The following is a 19,231-nucleotide window of genomic DNA, read 5'->3' as shown; positions in this document are numbered from 1 at the left end:
AAATGTAGTGGTGTAATCTCACAGGGTTTCTTTTTCCTCTCACAAAAGCTCTGTTCACATGTGTAAGATTGGGGGTCACTTTGTTGATATTTACCTGCATGACAACTTTTTCCCCCTTGTAAGGAAGAAAAAGGTGGGAGAGAAGCTCATCAAAAAAGTGCATTATCTTGGGGTGAATTGGTGGTCGACACCGACCTTCTCTCCCATAAACCTTTGCGTCGCAAAAACTACTGTAAGCTCCTTCGTCAGCCATCTTGAATCAGTCACTTCCGTTCAACCTACGTAACCAGTAATGACTTCCGTAAAGAAGAGGGGGATTACCGGCATAAACTAAACATCATGTGAATGGTTTGTGGTGCAAATCCCAGTTACCGGGAACTTCCTGGGATGTTTTATTGCACATGTGAACGGGGCTAAAGAAGCAGCAATAGTAGTTACACCATCGTGCTAGGGCCAGGTGGTCCTATAATCCAATAAAGACATCAGCTGTCCCTAAAGGACAAAGACTAGTGTACTAGTAGTTACATTACCTCACAGACATTTTTAATTTTTTTTCCCAAAAGAAGTATATCTCCCAGTCTTAATATTCAATAGTTTTTTTTATACTTTCACTGTTAAGCCCAGTTCATCATGGTTCTACTGTATAGTAATAACAGATTTATTTGAAAAATAATCAGCTATATACAAGGTGATTATAATTTAAGAGTTTTGATTCCAAAACTATACAATAAGTACTGGTCAGAATGACTTGAAAATTTGCACGGAAGTTTCATACGCAAAAGAAAAAAAAAAGTGGTGCAAAATGTATGCTGTACTTGTCCAGCATTATCTATTTTGTGCAGCCACATTTCGGCACTATCAATATGCACATTTCAATACCAGCAAACAGCTGCTGAAGACCCATTTTGACATTACTAGGATGCAACTTCTGGCTGTGGAGGGTAATGAATAGTGCTCAGATTGCAAACTCCAGCACATCCTGTATATGTTAGAAGTTCCTCAGGAGTATTAACGGGGGGGGGGGTGCGTTTGGTGTAATAAAGGTGAATTGCAAGCACATCCACATCATGACCATGGCATATTCTGATCTGTTGTTGAACAAGAATTTTTGTGCTTTCATCTCATAGCCAGAACACTGTGGACAACGTATTTAACATTTCTTAAGTTGTAGTTATTTGTTCAATTACTTCGTTTTTTGTGATGTTTCCATGAATTATGAAATCGTGCAATACTATAATTGAGTTATCATTTTGCCATGACTGGCTATCATTTCCATTGTGCAAGCAAATTTTCCATGTGTTGGATAATGCCATTTATTTTACACTTTTAAGTATTTTTTCCCCTTTACTAAATAAAATTGTATTTTTTCAGGAATATTCATGTGAATTTTCAAGTTATTCTGACAATCGTTCTTTTTTTCACAGTGTTTTGAAATCATAACCTTAGTTATAATCACCCTGTATATCCTAAATCATCGTTAATTCATCTGCATTATTTATGCTTCATTAAATACATTATATTCACCTAAATATTATTACAGTTTTTGTAAAATAGCTTTCTAATTAAGCATACTGAAACTAACTGGAGAAAACATCTTTATATTATATGATTGATAACATTAAAAGAATTTTCAAACAAATTAATCCATTGAGTTAAGCAAAAAAATAATTAAATTGCAAAAGTTGATTTTTGTTAAAATGTAAGAAATATTTATTCATTAATTAATATGGGAATAGTGTTAATTAGATTAATAAACATTTTATTTTAATTAATTAGAAGTTTGAATGATTTTTCAGAAATTTTATTGTTTTTAATGTTAATACTATTTAAAACCAAAAAAACCGGTTTGAACCAAGTTTTTTGGGGTTTTTTTTTTTTAAATCCAGTTTTTTTTTACCAACCCTGATAGATATATATATATATTTTACACATTTAATTTAGTAACTCAAGTTGAAAATCAATGTTATCACTTGTATATCAAACTCAAAAAAGTAGGTTTGACTTATTTTCTACTCAAATTTCTTGGCATAGGTGGAGATAGACTTGAAAGTTTGGGAGGGGCAAAATGATGTCAATTCATATATGCACTTGTACACTAGATCAGATGACTCGACCTTTGGGGGGGGGGGCAATGGTCTCCCACATCTCTGCCCATGTTTCTTGGACTTATCCCTATGCAAACACGAATCCGATTTCAAAACTGAAGAATTCAACAAATCATTTATATTATTCACATGGTGGAAAACCTTATTATATTCCCACAGTGAAATTAACACTTTTTTTTCTTTGACTGCTATAGTGATAATCTTGTGCTTGGCCTTTTTTCAGTGTGATGATTATGATGTGTCTATTCGAAAAGCCTCATTGGAATATTCAATCTCCTGCAGTTTAACCTAGCAGGTGCTATATGAAAAGTCACATGTATTTCCTAGATATGCTAATGCAAAATTAAAATTTTTATTTTTGACCCAATTATGGTGGCAAAGTTGGGACGGACTAGTCAAGGGCAGCAGAGTGCTGTGCGCTCTAGCTTAAAATATTTCAAATAGAATTTATCAGGCACAGAGATGCCACTGGACTGTAATTTACCTGGGTCCCTCTCAAAAAAAATTTATCTTGAAAAAAATTATGCCCCTCCCCCATAATTCACTGGTATCTCTATGAATTTCCTTCCAGTATGCCCCAGGTTTTTGATAACCTGCTTATATTTCTTTGTTGAGACTGAGCAGTGGCTCATGTTCCGGGTAAGAGAAGAAAGTATCTGTGAAAATCAAGTATAATTTATTTCTAAAAACATGTTATATCCAAAGGTTCATTTACTTTCATTGTCTACTGGTAGGAAAAACTTGCAAAAAAGAAGCTCATTAGCACTGAGAATTTAATGTATGGAATTCTGCACATGTAATAAATCTAAAACAAATATATAGTTGATCCCATTTAGAATGTATGAATTTATTTTCGTGGTCCTAACAATAAGAGAGTAATTCTCATTATTTCCCGTTTAAAGTGTTTTCCTATTTATAACGTTTTTTTATGATGGTTTTTGAAAAACGTTTTAAGCAGGATCCACTTTAATTAACAGTTGAAGGCACACATTTATATATTTACTATTAATCAATGTATAAATTCCCTTCTGATTGATTTTACATTTCGTTAAAAGTATCTTAGCATTTTCAATATCTTCTGATCAAATTTAAAGCAAATTAGATTCTCCCTCAGATACTTATCTTCTGATTCCCTATTCATACTTTGGTTTTCCTGGTAAAATGATTTTATTTTCCTTCCCTGATAGTCCACCATTCTGATCTGTCGCCATTTAACTGTCACATATTTTAACACCTGAATATGGAAGCTATGTCAGATTTGTGTTGGAGAAAGTTAACAGTGTGTGCCCAGCATTTGGCATATTTTGTGTTCAGTAGGTGGTGCCATCTATCTAGCGCCGCAACTAGATACTTTCACAAACGGGGCAAGTACACATTTTGGCACGCCCATGTAATGTAGAAGAAGCAGTTATAAAGGGTGAATTTGGTGCCGACCTCTAGTCCACAGCCCAGGACACTAGGCCCACCTGCCCCTCCCAGTTGCGGCCCTGCGTCTATTCTCCAAACTGGTAATGCGTGCATTTGAAGTTCAATGTTTGTGTTGTAGGTCTGTGTGATCGCCCTGGCAACAAGAAGTGTTTTCAAAGGAATAGCCAACTCAAAATTTGAAATCTTTAGAAAATCACATTTTTAGCCAATTACCATTGCGCAATCGCAAGTTCCAAACACGGATTTTCACCAAAAGCAAAATTTGGGGGAGGTTATAAGGAGCCTCTTCCTTCTCCCCTTTCCCCCTCCCCCCACGCAGATCAAAAATTAAAAATATTTTTGTAGAGAATTAAAATATTGGAATAAAATAATTTATTTTATACTATCTGTGAAGCATTTGATTCTGGTGCCCCTCCAAAAGCCGATTCTGCGTACACATCCGTGATTTTCGCGATGCGAAACGGTGACTACCGCATAGCAGCTAGATGACAAAACTGGATATTCAAGGTCGAGTTTTTACGATATCGGGAAGGTTTTACAGTTTGAACGGGCATTCCAATCCTTTACGATTTAAAAAAAAAAAAAACGCACATTCGAAATATTGTAGGAACAAGACGATTTTACGCCGTAGAGACGCTGTGTTTGAATGCCGGCCGATAGCCGCGACAGTACCGTAATTTCCCTTATATCACCAGAAGGGACAAAATCTGCAGGGTAATAAAAATCCGAAATTAGAAACTTCTGTACACGGCTCCTCATTCAGGGAAGCAACTAGATATCCCTCATCTTAAGCCCAGTTTTCCTAAGAATAAGTTTTTTTGCACAGCGTGAACCGAATTAGACCATTTCGCTCCGGCAGAAACGTGTTACATAATTACGCTACGCGTTTGTATTTTCCTATCGTGGCGCATCAGATCATATATTATAGTACATGGCCTTGGCATCAGCTACTCTGCCGTCTGCATGCTCCGGTTTGAAGGGAAGCGAGAGAGTGAAGAGAACATCGGCAAAACGCGCTGCGCACGACGCATTTGACTCCTCCAGAAGCAGTGGGCCGATCACGCCCGACGTAAAGCGCTGTCGTGAGGCGTATTGCGCTCTGTAGGAAAACAGTCATGCTGCTTTTCTTATCGGTGAGTGGACGGCGTGTCGCGCTGGGCGAATTACATTGCGCGCAGCACAGGAAACCTGCTCCTAGGAAAACCCGGCTTTATTCTTCAACAACCCGCGTGTATATCAATACAGTACAGTGTACAAAGTAGTAAAACCAGTTAGTTTTTCAAGGTCGCGCGATCATGATACACGGTAAAAAGAAAAAAAAAAGGAAACGGTTTTCTCTCTACGTTCTTCTTCTTAGAAATAGGAGAGGACGCGAGAACAAAATTTTTACTAATTTTAAATAGTCCTTTTCTGAAATTCCGGGTATTTAACGCGTCAATGGCATCTCTGAGGCACACATCTCCTATATCACGTGCAACTACTGGAGGGTTAAAAGAAGCAACTGGTGGCTATTCTCCCATCAAGATGTCTTGATTAGAAGTTGCAATGTATAAGCGACCTTCTAAATCACAGTTTTGAAAAGGAGGATACTGCTCGTGATGCTAGTAGATCATGCAGTGCCCGAGTGGCACGGTAGAAAGATGCTCTTCTACCACCATGAAGGTTGCTGTCACGGCCCCAGGTTCAAACCCAAGGGTATAGATGAGATATTTTTCTCAACGAGCTTGAGGCGGCCACCGATAGACTGTGCTTTTATTTCCAACCCATCTCATTAATGGCAGTAAATTGCTATATGGCCAGAGTTGGTGGAGTAGTAGATCATGCAAGTAATATATAAAGCCATTTCACCTCTTCCAATTCAAGAGATTTCATTGTAAAAAAGGGTGATCGAACTGATACCCTAAACTATTGTCCCATTTCAGTTGTGCCAACATTGAGTAAAATCATTGAAAAAGCGATGTACAATGGAATTTCGAATTTTCTAGAAAACAATTGCTCCATATATGAAAAACAATTTGGATTTCGTAAAAATACGTCAACTAAAACTGCACTTATATGGTTCATTGACACAGTGCGATGCGCTATAGATGATGGTAATTTCACGTACGGAATATTCTTAGACTTTAAGAAAGCATTTGATTTCGTAAACCACGAAATTTTACTAAAAAAACTCGCTCTCTATGGAATTCGTGGTGTAGCATTGAAGTTGTTTGAGAGTTAAACAGGAAACAATTTGTAAATATCGGAGCGTACAACTCTAGTGTCAACAACGTCACTTGCGGGGTACCTCAAGGTTCTTGCCTCGGACCACTTTTATTTCTGATCGATGTCAATGACATCTATGAAATATTCAGAAATTTCAAAGTATTTATGTATGCAGATGACACGGCCCTTTTACATTCAGGAAATCAAATACCTCAAATCATAGATGAAATCAACTACGATATGAACATATTAAGCACCTGGCTATCAGTGAATAAACTACAACTCAATACTTCTAAATCAGTTTGCATACTTTTCAGACCCTGGCAAAAGCCGTCGGACACTGTGACATTAGCAATAAAATTCAAATAGGATGAGTTAAAGTTTGTCGATTCGGTTAAATTCCTCGGAGTTTTAATTGATGAGCATCTTTCATGGTCTAACCATATACTAGAAGTCAGCAAATCATTAAACTCCTATATATACATATTTTCGAAAGCAAAGCATTTCGTACCTTTTCATGTAATGCGCATGTTATATTTTTCCTTTTTTTTCTCTGAATTAACTTATTGCTTGGAAGTATGGTCATCTGCCACTCAAACATCTATACAACCCCTGATAATTGCTCAAAAGAAAATATTGAGGGTAATGAGCTTTGCCTCATTTAATGAGCACATGGCTCCTTTTTTTAAACTATGGCGAATTCTTCCGTTAGATAGCTTGGTAAAATATCGATTAGCTATAATAATGTATGAATCACTACATAAACTAACACATATTCCCTCTTTTCCTATCACTGCACACGGATATCCATATAACTAATTTCTAGAAAAATGCGATTTTGTTCCGGGGTATTCACATTTGGAATTCTCTGCCATTGAGTGTTCGAAATAAATCCTTAGCATTGTTCAAAATGACTGTATTTAACCATCTTCTGGATAAAAATCCCTTGGAATGAACAGTGCGCACGTGCTCGCCCAACACCTACTATAGTTTGTTTCAGGTTAACTTTGCAGTGAAAGAAAGGTAGAGAGTGTATTCCTTCGCCGCAAAATATAGTTCTCATACATCGAAGGTTTACGGTGATCTTTTATGCAGAATATTTCAATTTTTTCTATGGTTTTGAAAAAAATACTGAAAAAATATGGTTTTGAACCGATGTTTATTCGTTTAAAATTTTTAAATAAGAAAAAATATTGGTTACTATTATCGAGATCCCACAGCAACGGCAACAATATTCTGGCGCGATATCCTAGAAATTTTCTCCGCCAATATCACTGTCGTGCTTTTTTTTGTTACACCCAGTTATATACTGAATATACATACATATTTTACATCGCTATTCGGTTGAATTTTCCATAACGATACAATATTTCATTCAGTTTTACATGCTGTTATAGGTTTACATCAATACGAATATCCAATCAGTTTTTTTTTCTCCGGAACATAGGCTTCAGTGAATTCAGATATTCACTTATAAATAACAGGAAGTGTTTCTCTTCCACGAGAGTGCGCACTATCTTGAGAGGGTCTCTATGGGTGCAGAAGTTTTGGTTTTAGATCCTCCTTTTTTTTTAATTATTTATTTTTTGCCGTCTTTTCTTGGGAGAGTAGTGGATGCTGAATCCCCTATTGCCGATCACGGAGATTGTTGACACGAGTCTCACTCACACAAACGCCATGTTCCACCCAGTAGGGCCACCTGTTTCTCCAGATGTCCTTGCTTTTAGTTTCTCTTCAGATAAAATAAGTGAGAGAGGGGGGGGCACAGTTTGTTAGGCTTAGTTTCATGCTTTATGTGACAGTTATATCTCTCTTCATACGCTAAAACGTTCTCTGGCTCTTCCATTCCTGAATACTCGCTGTAAACAAAACTCGATAAGAATCATCCATAATAACCCCATGAGCGGTACATGAACCATAACAAAAGAATAAAACTGTCGTGAAAACAAGTGTCATCGACGTTATACCGTTCCGGGAAAGGGGGCGGGGTGAGCAACGGAAATTTCGGCAAGAAAAGTGAGTAAAAAATTTCTAAACTTTTCCGCATTATTATCAGGGGCGTCGGAACTGTTTCGAAACTATGGGTGCTCGTCTTTAGATTTATATCGGAAATTTTAATTTCTGTACCAATTCTGGGGGTGCTCGGATCCATGTCACAAATTACCGTGGGTACTTGAGCACCCACTGCACCCCCGGCTCCGACGCCACTGATTATTATTATTATTTTGTGCTATTCCTGAATTTTCACGTGAAAACAGAATTAATCTGTTCTTAATTTTTTTTTGATTGGCTTCAAAAGTTTTATTTAACGTGAATTTTTTTAAATATAAATTGAAGAAAACAATTAGAAATCCCCAAGCTTTTGAGAGCCATGGTTAGTATATACAGTATTTTAAAATTATCCGTTGCTTTCATATTATTGTTTGGAATTTTTTTTACAAATAAATTTCAGCTAAGGGAAGGGAAGTATTGCAGAAAAATATTACTGTTTTTCGAAATTTTTAGTGTTACTTACGGCACATCAATGAAGAGTAAGTGACGCGCTGATGTAAGATAATTATTTTTCTAAATTTTAAAAAACTTTCTAATCAAAAAAAAAAATTATTTCAAAAATCTCACTTGAATTTCTGAAAATATCGGCAGTGGTTTTTTTAATTCTATGGTTATTACTAATTTACTGTGTAATTTTTATACACTCATTACGTTACACGTAAAAAAACATTTTTCTCAGTGAGATTGGCGAGAATCGGCCATACCTTACCAAGGCCGCGCATCGATACATTCGTTAAGAGGCTTTCGTTCCCATAGCAACGAGTGATGCGGTTCCCTCGTAGCTTCCCGTTCACTGCAAAGTTAACCTGAAACGAACTATAGTCATTTTTCAGTCATTTCAGCATTTTCAGGGATATAGTAATTGGCAAGTTTACTCATCATTTTTGGCGATAATTGGCAATGTCGAGTATTTGATATCCCAATTTGCATTATTTTCCTTAGGGAAATATGGTCAGCCTAGTACTCAGTAAAAGTGAAAAAAATAATGATAACATTATCCATAGTTTTAATAAGCGACGTTTACTGTTTCTGAAATTTTTGAACTCAACGAGACCAAAATGTTAAAGCTTGTCAGATAGTTATTATTTCTATGACAGCAGTGGCATCAAAACAGCTTCCGATCACGTGACTGAGTCAGAAAAGAACCTTGAAATTTCTGAGAAACGCGTAATCGGGCTGTTGTTTATAAAAGTGCATCTTTTTTAGTCAAATTTGTTTGAAGTCTCCATTTCCACTTTTCCAGTCGTAGAAACATTCGAAAGACTTAGTTGGAGTAATCAATCCACCACCTTTGTGTGTCATGAAACTTTTTAAAGCTGCAGCTGTATGATTAAGCCTACCATTCAAGCTTACAGTACCTCCCTTCCTGATGGTCGCCTTTTAAATAAAACTCGTGGCAAATGTTGTAGCCTGGGGTGTCTTAGCCAGCAATATTGACCATCCTACTTTTTTTTATGGGCATGTTATTCGAAAGTCGATTGAACTTTGCTTGCTTCATAGACGTAGAAGTTTTCGGCGTCATCCAAGCACAAATTAAAACTTCTATCCAGCGCGAAAAGAAACAAGCTTAAAACAAGGTGAGTTATATATGATAACTAGAATACCTCATTAAAATCGCATCCAATAAGAAAACAAATTCAAAAAAAACCAATGTTAAAAAATGTAATGAAGATCAGAGTTCTATTTGTAAACACTGAATTCCTTTATAAACACTGGGATGTCAGTGTAGTCACAGGTGCTACAGCGCGTTAAATACTCGAAGTTTCGTTAATGAACGTGAACAATTTAATTCTCTCATCCCTCTGTGAGGACCCAGGTTTTTTGAGAAACTTTTTAGTTGGAATAAAGTGACTTCACTAAATGTCATAATTAAACAATGGACTGATTAGAGATGTCCCTGATGCGCTATATATATAGCCCATCGTATACCCGGAATTTTGGAAAGTGACTCTTAAAAATATGATTCACGTTTCCCCGATGCATTCCTTTCTAGTTCCAAGAAGGAAAAAAAGTAGAGCTAAAAATCTCCCCAACTTCCCCTTTTTTTAGTCTATTATGATCGTGCGACCTTGATGAAGTATATTTGCTATTTTGAAGTACAAATGAAGCATTTTACTATACTGCATTGTATTGATATACACACAGGTTTAAGAATAAGATGATGGATCTCTCTCTAGTTGTCCCTGAATGAGGGACTGTATACTGAATTTTCGAATTTTAGTGTTTCTATTCCCCTGCGGGTTTTCCAGTTGCATACCGGAAATTACTGTACTTACGCGACTATCTCCAAAGACAGCATATATATGACAAAAATTTGGCTTGTTCCTACAAGATCGCGAATACACGCTTTTTAAAAACTTGTGAAGGATTTTTTTTTAAACTCCTGTTCACCCATACAAATTGTAAAAACATTTCAGAGATCATTGAGAAAAAAACAAATCGGAACAGCTGTCGTATGGTCCGCCACTTGGTGATTATTTGGCGCCACACATGTCTGATGGCCCGACAAAGAGTCGCCAAGGCCGTCAGACACTACAGACGCCGAAAAAAAAACCAGCGTACAAAACATAATAGAAACCACCAAGCATAAAAATAGAAAAAAATATCAGTTAAAAAAAATTACACCTGGTCCATTTTTTTAATAATAAAAAGATCGGGGCATAAGGAATTCCGGACATAAATATTCTATGTATTAAAATGCGTAATAATTATGTGTAAATAATTATGTATTAAAACTAAAACCCGAACCCTTTTTTTTAAATAAACGGATCCGTTCATGTTGAATAAATAAATATTCTATGCATTAAAATTAAAACCCGGCCCCTTTTTTTTAAATAAACGGATCCGGGCATGAAAAATTCTGTAGGTTCATTTTAAATAATAAACCAATAAAACAGAAGGCATGGCAATGGATGAATAACTAATAAATACAACGAAATAATAAAATGGTATGATATAACCTGAGCAGTAGATAATCCAAGTAACTAGAGCTACAGAAGGGAGGAATAATAATGAGAGAGAGACGCGCTGGAAATGGAACAACGTCTGCTTAGAATTTTTGAAAAAACGCGGGGAACAAAAGAAAAATCCTGTTTGGTGAAGCCAGCGCCATCTAGTATCACCTAACGAAACTGGAAAAGTGTTAAAAAATATGGCAACCCAGAGAAGCATTATGACGGTCTTGGCGACTTATCGCGAGAAAAAAGTCGCCAAAGTCGTGGCGGACCATATTGCATCTGTTCCCATGAAAATTGCGGGTGTGTACACAGAATCGGCTTTTGGAGGAGAGACTAGGATTTCTTCCATAGAAATTGTGGGTCACTTACTCAAAAGAATTTTAAATTAACAAATAGTATAAGTATGTATTTTTTCAATATTTTAATTTTCTACAAAAATATTTTTAATTTTTGATCTTTGTGTGAGAAGAGCAACCCCAGATTTGCCCTTTGGTGAAAATACGGGTTTGGAACCCAAGATTGCGTAGCGATAATCAATTAAAAGTATGATTTTCTAACGTTTTCGAATTTTGAGTTGACTATTCCTTTGAAGCAAAAGCTCTGATTGTCACTGGAATTACACAAACCTATAACACAAATATGTATACATTAAATTTCAAATCCACGCATTATGAATTTGGGTGATAGATGCAGGACCGCAACTAGGGGGGGGGGGAGGGAAAGGAGCAGGCGGGTCTGGTGCTCTGGACTAGGGGCAACACCGAATTCACCCTTTATAACTGCTTCTGCAATACATGTGGCATCAAAATGCGTGCATGCCCATTTGCGAACATATCTAGTCGCGGTCCTGGATAGATGGCATCATTCACTGAACATAAAACACGCCTAATGTTGGGCTTACGCACACAAGCACACTGTTAAGTTTCATCAACACAAATCTGACATGGCTCTCATATTCAGGTGTGAAAATATGTGGCAATTAAATGTTGACAGATCAGAGTGGTGGACCATCAAAGAGAGAAAATAAAATCATTCCACCAGGAAATTGCTTCGCAAGGATTTATATGAATAGGGAATTGGAAGATAAGTGTCAGAATCTCTCATTTGCTTTAAATTTAATCAGAAGATATTGAAAGAGCTAAGATTTTTTTAACGAAATAGAAAATCAATTAAAAGGGAATTTACCGATTGATTTATTAGTAAATATGTGAATGTGTGGGCCAGCTTTTAATTACAGTGAAACCCGCTTATAACGTTTTTCACAAACCGTCATAAGAAATGTTTTGTGCGGGAAAACACGTTAAATAGAAAATCTGAATGAGAATTACTTAGAGTTGGGACCACACAAAAATAAGTTGTACTAAGCAAGTAAACGTTCTAAATGGGAACATTATAAGTGGGGTCGACTATATATTTGTTTTAGATTTATTACATGTGCTAAATTCTATAAGTTAAATTCTCATTGTTAATGGGCTTCTTTGCAAGCTTTTCTTATTAGTAGACAATGAAAGTAAAAGAACCTAGTTATGAGCTGGTCAATTATTTTTTTCAATGAACCTTTGTTTAGAACATGTTTTTAAAAATGAATTATTTATTTGATCACAGAGATACCTCCTCAGATGATCAAAAACCTGGGACATGCTGGAAAAAAGATACCAGTGAATGGGGATGTACTGTTTCTCAGTACATTTCTGGTTTATTTTTTTATGTTTCTGAACATTGATTTATTTGAATGGATGACAACAATGAAAAAGACACTCAATTTTTCCACTTAACATTTATTTGAAGGAAAATACTGAATTTTACACAACACAACTTTTCTAACTTGTTTTATCACAAAATTTTTTTGTTGAAGTTATTAGCAATGAAGGTTCAACTAAATGGTTAGCTCTCACTGGTATAGTCCGTTGAGACACCCTTCATATTCCCTCTATCACGGGAACCACAACTTTTGGTTACGAATGTTCACTCCAATCATCTTCCAGCGATGCCTTTTCAGCGTGTATCTAAGGAGAATGAACCCAGGGATGATGAAACCAAGAACTTGTTATCAGCAGTGAACTATAATCCAGGAACGGCATCTGCAAGACTGTTGTAAGCGGCAAGATCTCGCTATAGTACAGGAAGATACATAATCAAATTCTGATTAGGCAGTGATGCAGCAGCCAGATGAAGAGGTCGGACTACTCAAGCAGTGCTAATGCACGCCACTGAAATCAACGATACGCAGTGACAGAAGAGGTGTTATCCCACACACACCTCAGTGAAGAGGGAGGCTTAGTAATTTATCTGAATTTGAAGCGTTTCAAGTGTGCTTGTTCCCAGTACACCGCTTGTAGGCCTATTTGAGAAAAATAGTTCCCATCATAACAACCAATCATGAAGTAAGACCGACAGCTCTGCAAAATTTACAATTCTGACAGACAAATACAGGGTGGGCAAAAAGTCTGTAGAAACTTTAAAAATGAATAAAAACAGGAAAAATAACCAAAATAAAAAAACCGTTCACATCACTGGGTCACTGGAATTTTTTTAAGACTGGAAAAACTCAAAAAACAGCTGATTGATGGCGCTGGTATGAGAAACTTCGGTGGAAATATGCAAATGAGACGGTTATAAGAACTTGTGCTCCTAATCCACAATCAGTTCACCGTTGTAGATTGTGGATGTGAACAAGGATGCTGAGTGCGAAAGATAAAGCTTTGTTGGTGAAGTTGTTTTACATGAACTAAGAATCGGCGACTATTGGCTTGTGTAAATTCAGAGTTTAGAAGAATGTGAGGACTGGAAAAGGGACATTAACAGCAACAGGCTTCATAAAGCTTATTCAGCAGTTTGAGGAAACTGGAATGTTGGAGGATCATGTAAGAGCCCCACTACCATGTTTTAGGAAGGCATGTTTGAATCGTATTGCAGTTGAAATGGAAGCATTAGCATCCAAATCAGCTGCAGGGACCAGCAGTGCTCGTGAAGCTGCCAGACGCTTGGGCTTGCCACTATCCTCAGTACGCAATATTCTTCATGGAATCCTTGATCTGTACCTATACAGATTGCAGTTGTGCCAAGAACTTTTACCATCGGATACTGTACGGAGGGAAGCATTTGTGAGGTGGACTTTCTCCAAAATCGAACAGAATCCCACCTGGGTCTTTAACATCTTGTGGACGGATGCTCATTTTTTGTTTCATGGCGACATTAGTACCCATAACTGTTGCATCTGGGCGACGTCTATTCTACTTGAGTACGTGCAGGAACCATTTCATTCCCAAAAAGTGACAGTGTGGTGGGGGTTCACAGGTTCGTTCATTATAGGACCCTTCTTTGAAACGTGGTGCCCAGTAAATGGGTGGATAATGGCTACGGCGAATGTGCAGCGTTATTTAACGCTTCTGCTTAAGAAGGTTGTGCCATGTTTGCATGAAAGAAATGTGCTTTCTAACGTCACGTTTATGAAAGATGGAGCAACTAGTCACACACTGCTACTCCGGTCAAGGCATTCCTGATACAGATGTTCAGGGAAGACAAAATCATTAGCAGGCTTTGCAGGTTCCCATGGCCTTCTTCGTTTCCAGATTTGACACAGGCAGACTTTTGGTTATGGAGAATATTTAAAATCCTGAGTGTATCAATCCGGTCCATCCAATCTGTCGGAAGTGGAAGGAGTGATCTGCCGAGAGGTGTCATGTATACATCCGGACCTGCTGCACTCTGCCATTGCTGGATTTGTGACTCTTCTGCAATGTGTTATCCTCTGTGGAACACATACTGCTGCAATAAACGATTTTGAGGCATTCTGTTCGTTATTTGTGTATATTTTCTTTGACTTGTGTACATCAGTGCCACCTATTGGCTTGTTTTTAGTTTTTCTCCCTCTCTTAAAAAAATTTCCCATGACCTAGAGATACAAACCCTTTAAACTGTTTTTTATTTCTCTGTTATTTTTCTGGTTTTTGTGAATTTTTGAAGTTTCTACGTACTTTTTGCCCACCCTGTTCTTATTTGCATAATCATACAGAGTAAAACAATATTGTACAACAATTTCATATGGGATCTGGCAACAACTCAAAATGAAAACATTGGAGACTTGGCCAGGGTCTACAATACTATGCATATTGCACAATGAAAATCTCATGACGTTATTGACCATAAAAGTAGTCCATGACCCACAAATGGTGTGGAGGTGAATATTGCACTTTCAGGTATAACTATATTTGAAAAAACATTTGTAATTGAAATTTATATTGCACATTTATATTATCACATTATATTTGAATTAGACGATGGCTCTGCAGGGCTCCCACTAGCGATCCGCTGGACCTCCCCATCGTAATATTTGTGATTTGTGTACCCATCATGTTAAAGGGGGAGGACCATATTTTTTTTACATAATTTTTTTTTAAAGGAACTCTTTCACTCAAAAGGGACCCAAATTTTTCTAATAACTTGGGTCGCGGGACCAGGTAAATTAGAGTACAGCGACATCTCTGCTGATAACTCCCATACCACCTAAATGAATCTTGCTATTGTTCACAGATGTGCCTATGTTGTGGTCCATGTCTAATGTCTTTGCTATTTGGTCAGCAACTGGTCGGTCACTTCGCAAATATGCTATGCTTCAGACTCGGATTGTACTATATATAGTAGAACTCTTCCATAATGATACTCAAGGAATTGAAGAAAAGTATCGTTAAATATAGAATATATTAAAAATTATGAAAAGTGCATTGGGGCCAGAATAATATTTTGACATAGGCAACAGAACCTGCTGGCTGAGGCCATTTGAGTTTGAGTCCCTCCCAATAAATTTTGGGTGGAGGCTGAGCTCTCCAAAAATTAATGAATATGGATCATTCCCAAAAAAAGTGTACATTCCACATTTTTGAAATGAAAAATTCAAAGTTAAATTTTCAAAACAAAATTGATCTCAAATTATAGCCAATGACTTGAAATTTAATACTTCATAAATATTTTTCACTTTTATTTTTTTTTGTAATAATTTCATTTTTTGTGTTTTATGACTGAAAGTCACGGATTTTGTCCACTGTTACGAAAACAAATATCACTGTAAAAAAATAATTAGTATTTCTGCTGTTTTTAACCCTTAAAATAATTAAATCAGATTAGTTCTTACACATATGCTGAGGAAAAAAGTTTTAAATTGACTTTTTTTTCTGTCGTTTTGATGGATTTTCATGATTTTTTCAAAATAGCACATGGGAAAGTTTATTTTTTACACATATTCAGCTGCTCAAAAGTAAAAATTTTTATTTCTGACAGACAATGGGTTGGTAATTTATAATTTAACATCTTAGTTTGAAGTGTTTTTAAAATTTTTTGCCTGTGAACTGTAAAAATGCTTCCCGTAACAGTGGACATTATTACAACAGAGTGCACAAAAATGTTTAACTGAGAGAGATATCTCAAATATACACTGCTGGCCACCGTAAATGCAACACCCTGAAGGAAGCATGCAAATAATATGAAATTTACAACATGCATTAGCGGAGGTGAGATATGCAAATGATTAGAATTTCAGCGCAGACGCACATCACTAGCGCCTGTGGCGCCACTTCAAAGCGCTATTTAAGGCTTGGAGATTTCGACGATTTAAAGTACGGCAATTGTGTTTTTCTTGTGGTTTTTTCAAAAAAACGATCAATTATGCCTCGTAGAAAACAGCGATCATCTTTTGATCAAGTATCCGAGTTCGATAGAGGAAGGATAGTGGCCTACCGAGATTGTGGATTATCTTTCAGGAAAATCGGTAGTTGTGTTGGACGAAACCAAACAACTCTAATGCGGATATGTGATCGTTGGATGCAGGAGGGTACGACAGACCGACGTGTTCGATCGCATCCACCTCAGTGCACCACTTCACGTGATGACAGGCGTATGGCAGTGACTGATCGCTCAGCCACATCATGAACCATAGCACAGCACATTCAGTCTGTACCGCATCATCCAGTGTCTGCGCGTACCATTCGACGCCGTTTACAGCAGAGTGGTCTGTCCGCAAGACGTCCATTGCTTCGTCTACCCTTGACGCAGAACCACAGACGTCTCCGCCGCCAATGGTGCGATCAAAGAAGGATGTGGACGGCACAATGGAATGAAATTGTCTTTACTGACGAGTCACGCTTCTGTCTGCAACACCACGATGGTCGGATTCGAGTCTGGAGACACCGTGGAGAGAGGATGCTGAACAGCTGCGTTATGCACCGCCACACTGGTACTGCACCGGGTATTATGGTATGGGGCGGTATTGGATATCACTCTCGCACTCCTCTAGTACGCATTGCCAGTACTTTAAAAAGCCAGCGCTACATCTCCGAAGTGTTGGAGCCAGTTGTCCTTCCTTACCTTCAGGGCTTGCCCACAGCCATATTTCAACAGGATAATGCGCGACCACACATGGCACGCATTGTCCAAAGGTTCTTCGTCAATCTCCAGATTGAATTGCTTCCCTGGCCAGCTCGCTCTCCGGATCTTTCGCCGATAGAAAACATGTGGTCTTTGGTTGCTCAACGATTGACCCAGATTACATCCCCAGCTGCCACACCAGATCAACTTTGGCAACGCGTGGAAGCTGCTTGGTCTGCTGTATCCCAAGAACACATCCAAAGTCTCTTTGAATCGATGCCGAGGCGTGTGGCAGCGGTGATCTCCAACAATGGCGGCTACTCTGGCTACTGATTTTGGCAGGAACCACACTTCACAGAAGTCTATAAATTTAATCATTTGATGCTTGGTCCACATGTTATCTACAAAATAAATATTGTTGCGATATCTCTTGTCTTTCTTGGTGTTGCAATTTGGGTGGCCAGCAGTGTATTTTAAATACGCCATGCAAATACACTTTTATTCTCTCAAAAATCAAATACCATGTGATAGGTGACCCAGATTCCTCTCTATAACCTTTGAAAAACGTCCACCCCCATGAACAAATTCTAAAAAAACACGCCCCCCCCCGTCCCCAAAGTTTGAATTCTGGTCTGGTAAAAATAATAAAATCTGATCAAAGTGTACACTGGACTTGCTCAGCTGTGTATTATATCATCAGGATGATTTGTTTTACTTAAAATTTTTTTGTTGAAATTTAATAGTAATTTGATGTTGGTATAAATCTTGCGTTCATGCCTCTCATATTAGTGATCTAGAGTGGACTTGGGCCTGGAAACAAAAATATAGGAAAATAATGGTTCTGACCCATAAGAATGTATTGTCATATAACAACCTTTACTAATACTCAAATGCCCTTATTACACATCCCTGGATCTGTGCCTGGCAGTGGTTTTAACAATCTGTACTACTTTACTTCTGTATTTAACTGAAAAAATAACATGATGGAGGATGTGGTAAAGGGTTTAAATTGAATATATAACTTAAATCTAATTTAAAATTTCAAAACCTTTTAACTAAGAAAACTTTAAATCATAGTTTCCATTCTGTTGCATTGCTTGAGTTTTTGGAAGCTGTAACAGAGTGGACAAATTAGCCTAAATTATTTTTTCATTATAAATTTAAATGATTGATGAAAACTGTTTTTATATTTTAAAGCATATGTCCATGTACTATCACTTGATGTTGATATGGATGAAAAAAAAATTGTAATTATTTATGATAATGACATAAAAGAGTGGATATCCGACAGAGAAAAATCTGGTACTAAAGACATAACTTGAATATTTCAGTCATTTTGCAGCAGTCAAATCCAAAAAAGTTGATCAAGCATTAAAAGTAAACCTTTCAATGAGCTGAAAAGTGTTATCAGATTTAATCTGGTATAAAAACAAAATTTCCCAAATGACTAACAGAGTGGACATTTTAAAACTTGAAAAAATTTCGGGACAAAAAAAAAAGTTCATAAGAAAAAAATTTTTTTTTTTAAATTTTATTGTCAGTTTTATTCATCTATGGCACATACACTGAAGAGCCAAAAAAACTGGTACACCTGCCTAATATCGTGTAGGGCCCCCGCGAGCATGCAGAAGTGCCGCAACACGACGTGGCATGGACTCGACTAATGTCTGAAGTAGTGCTGGAGGTAATTGACACCATGAATCCTGCAGGGCTATCCATAAATCCGTAGGAGTAAGAGGGGGTGGAGATCTCTTCTGAACAGCACGTTGCAAGGCATCCCAGATATGTTCAATAATGTTCATGTCTGGGGATTTTGGTGGCCAGCGGAAGTGTCTAAAGTCAGAAGAGTGTTCTTGGAGCCACTTTGTAGCAATTCTGGACGTGTGGGGTGTCGCATTGTCCTGCTGAAATTGTCCAAGTCTGTCGGAATGCACAATGGACATGAATGGGTGCAGGTGATCAGACAGGATGCTTACGTACCTGTCACCTGTCAGAGTCGTATCTAGACGTATCAGGGGTCCCATATCACGCCAACTGCACATGCCCCATACCATCACAAAGCCTCCACCAGCTTGAACAGTCCCCTGTTGACATGTAGGGTCCATGGATTCATGAGGTTGTCTC

At 37.4% G+C, this 19,231-nt stretch overlaps 1 protein-coding gene and 1 pseudogene across 2 annotated transcripts in view; both read left to right on the top strand.

Annotated features, from left to right (window-relative positions):
- Positions 1-5,903: 5,903 nt before the first annotated feature.
- Positions 5,904-6,557, top strand: LOC149065809 (uncharacterized; annotated as a pseudogene).
- A 2,352-nt stretch (positions 6,558-8,909) lies between these two features.
- Positions 8,910-19,231, top strand: part of Stat92E (Signal transducer and transcription activator Stat92E) — a 193,724-nt gene continuing 183,402 nt past the window's right edge. For both annotated transcript variants that reach the window (XM_089253448.1, XM_089253447.1), the window contains exon 1: positions 8,910-9,367. The gene's annotated coding sequence lies outside the window, so the exon portion shown is untranslated. The remainder of the gene's footprint in view (positions 9,368-19,231) is intronic.

The sequence above is a fragment of the Pholcus phalangioides genome, unplaced genomic scaffold (assembly GCF_987345545.1).
Source record: "Pholcus phalangioides strain wild (caught in Gottingen) unplaced genomic scaffold, Ppha-v1.0 ptg000039l_1, whole genome shotgun sequence".
In the NCBI taxonomy this organism is placed as follows: Eukaryota; Metazoa; Arthropoda; class Arachnida; order Araneae; family Pholcidae; genus Pholcus; species Pholcus phalangioides.
The sequence above is the reverse complement of the archived record's forward strand: the minus strand, read 5'-3'. Positions and strand labels throughout refer to the sequence as shown.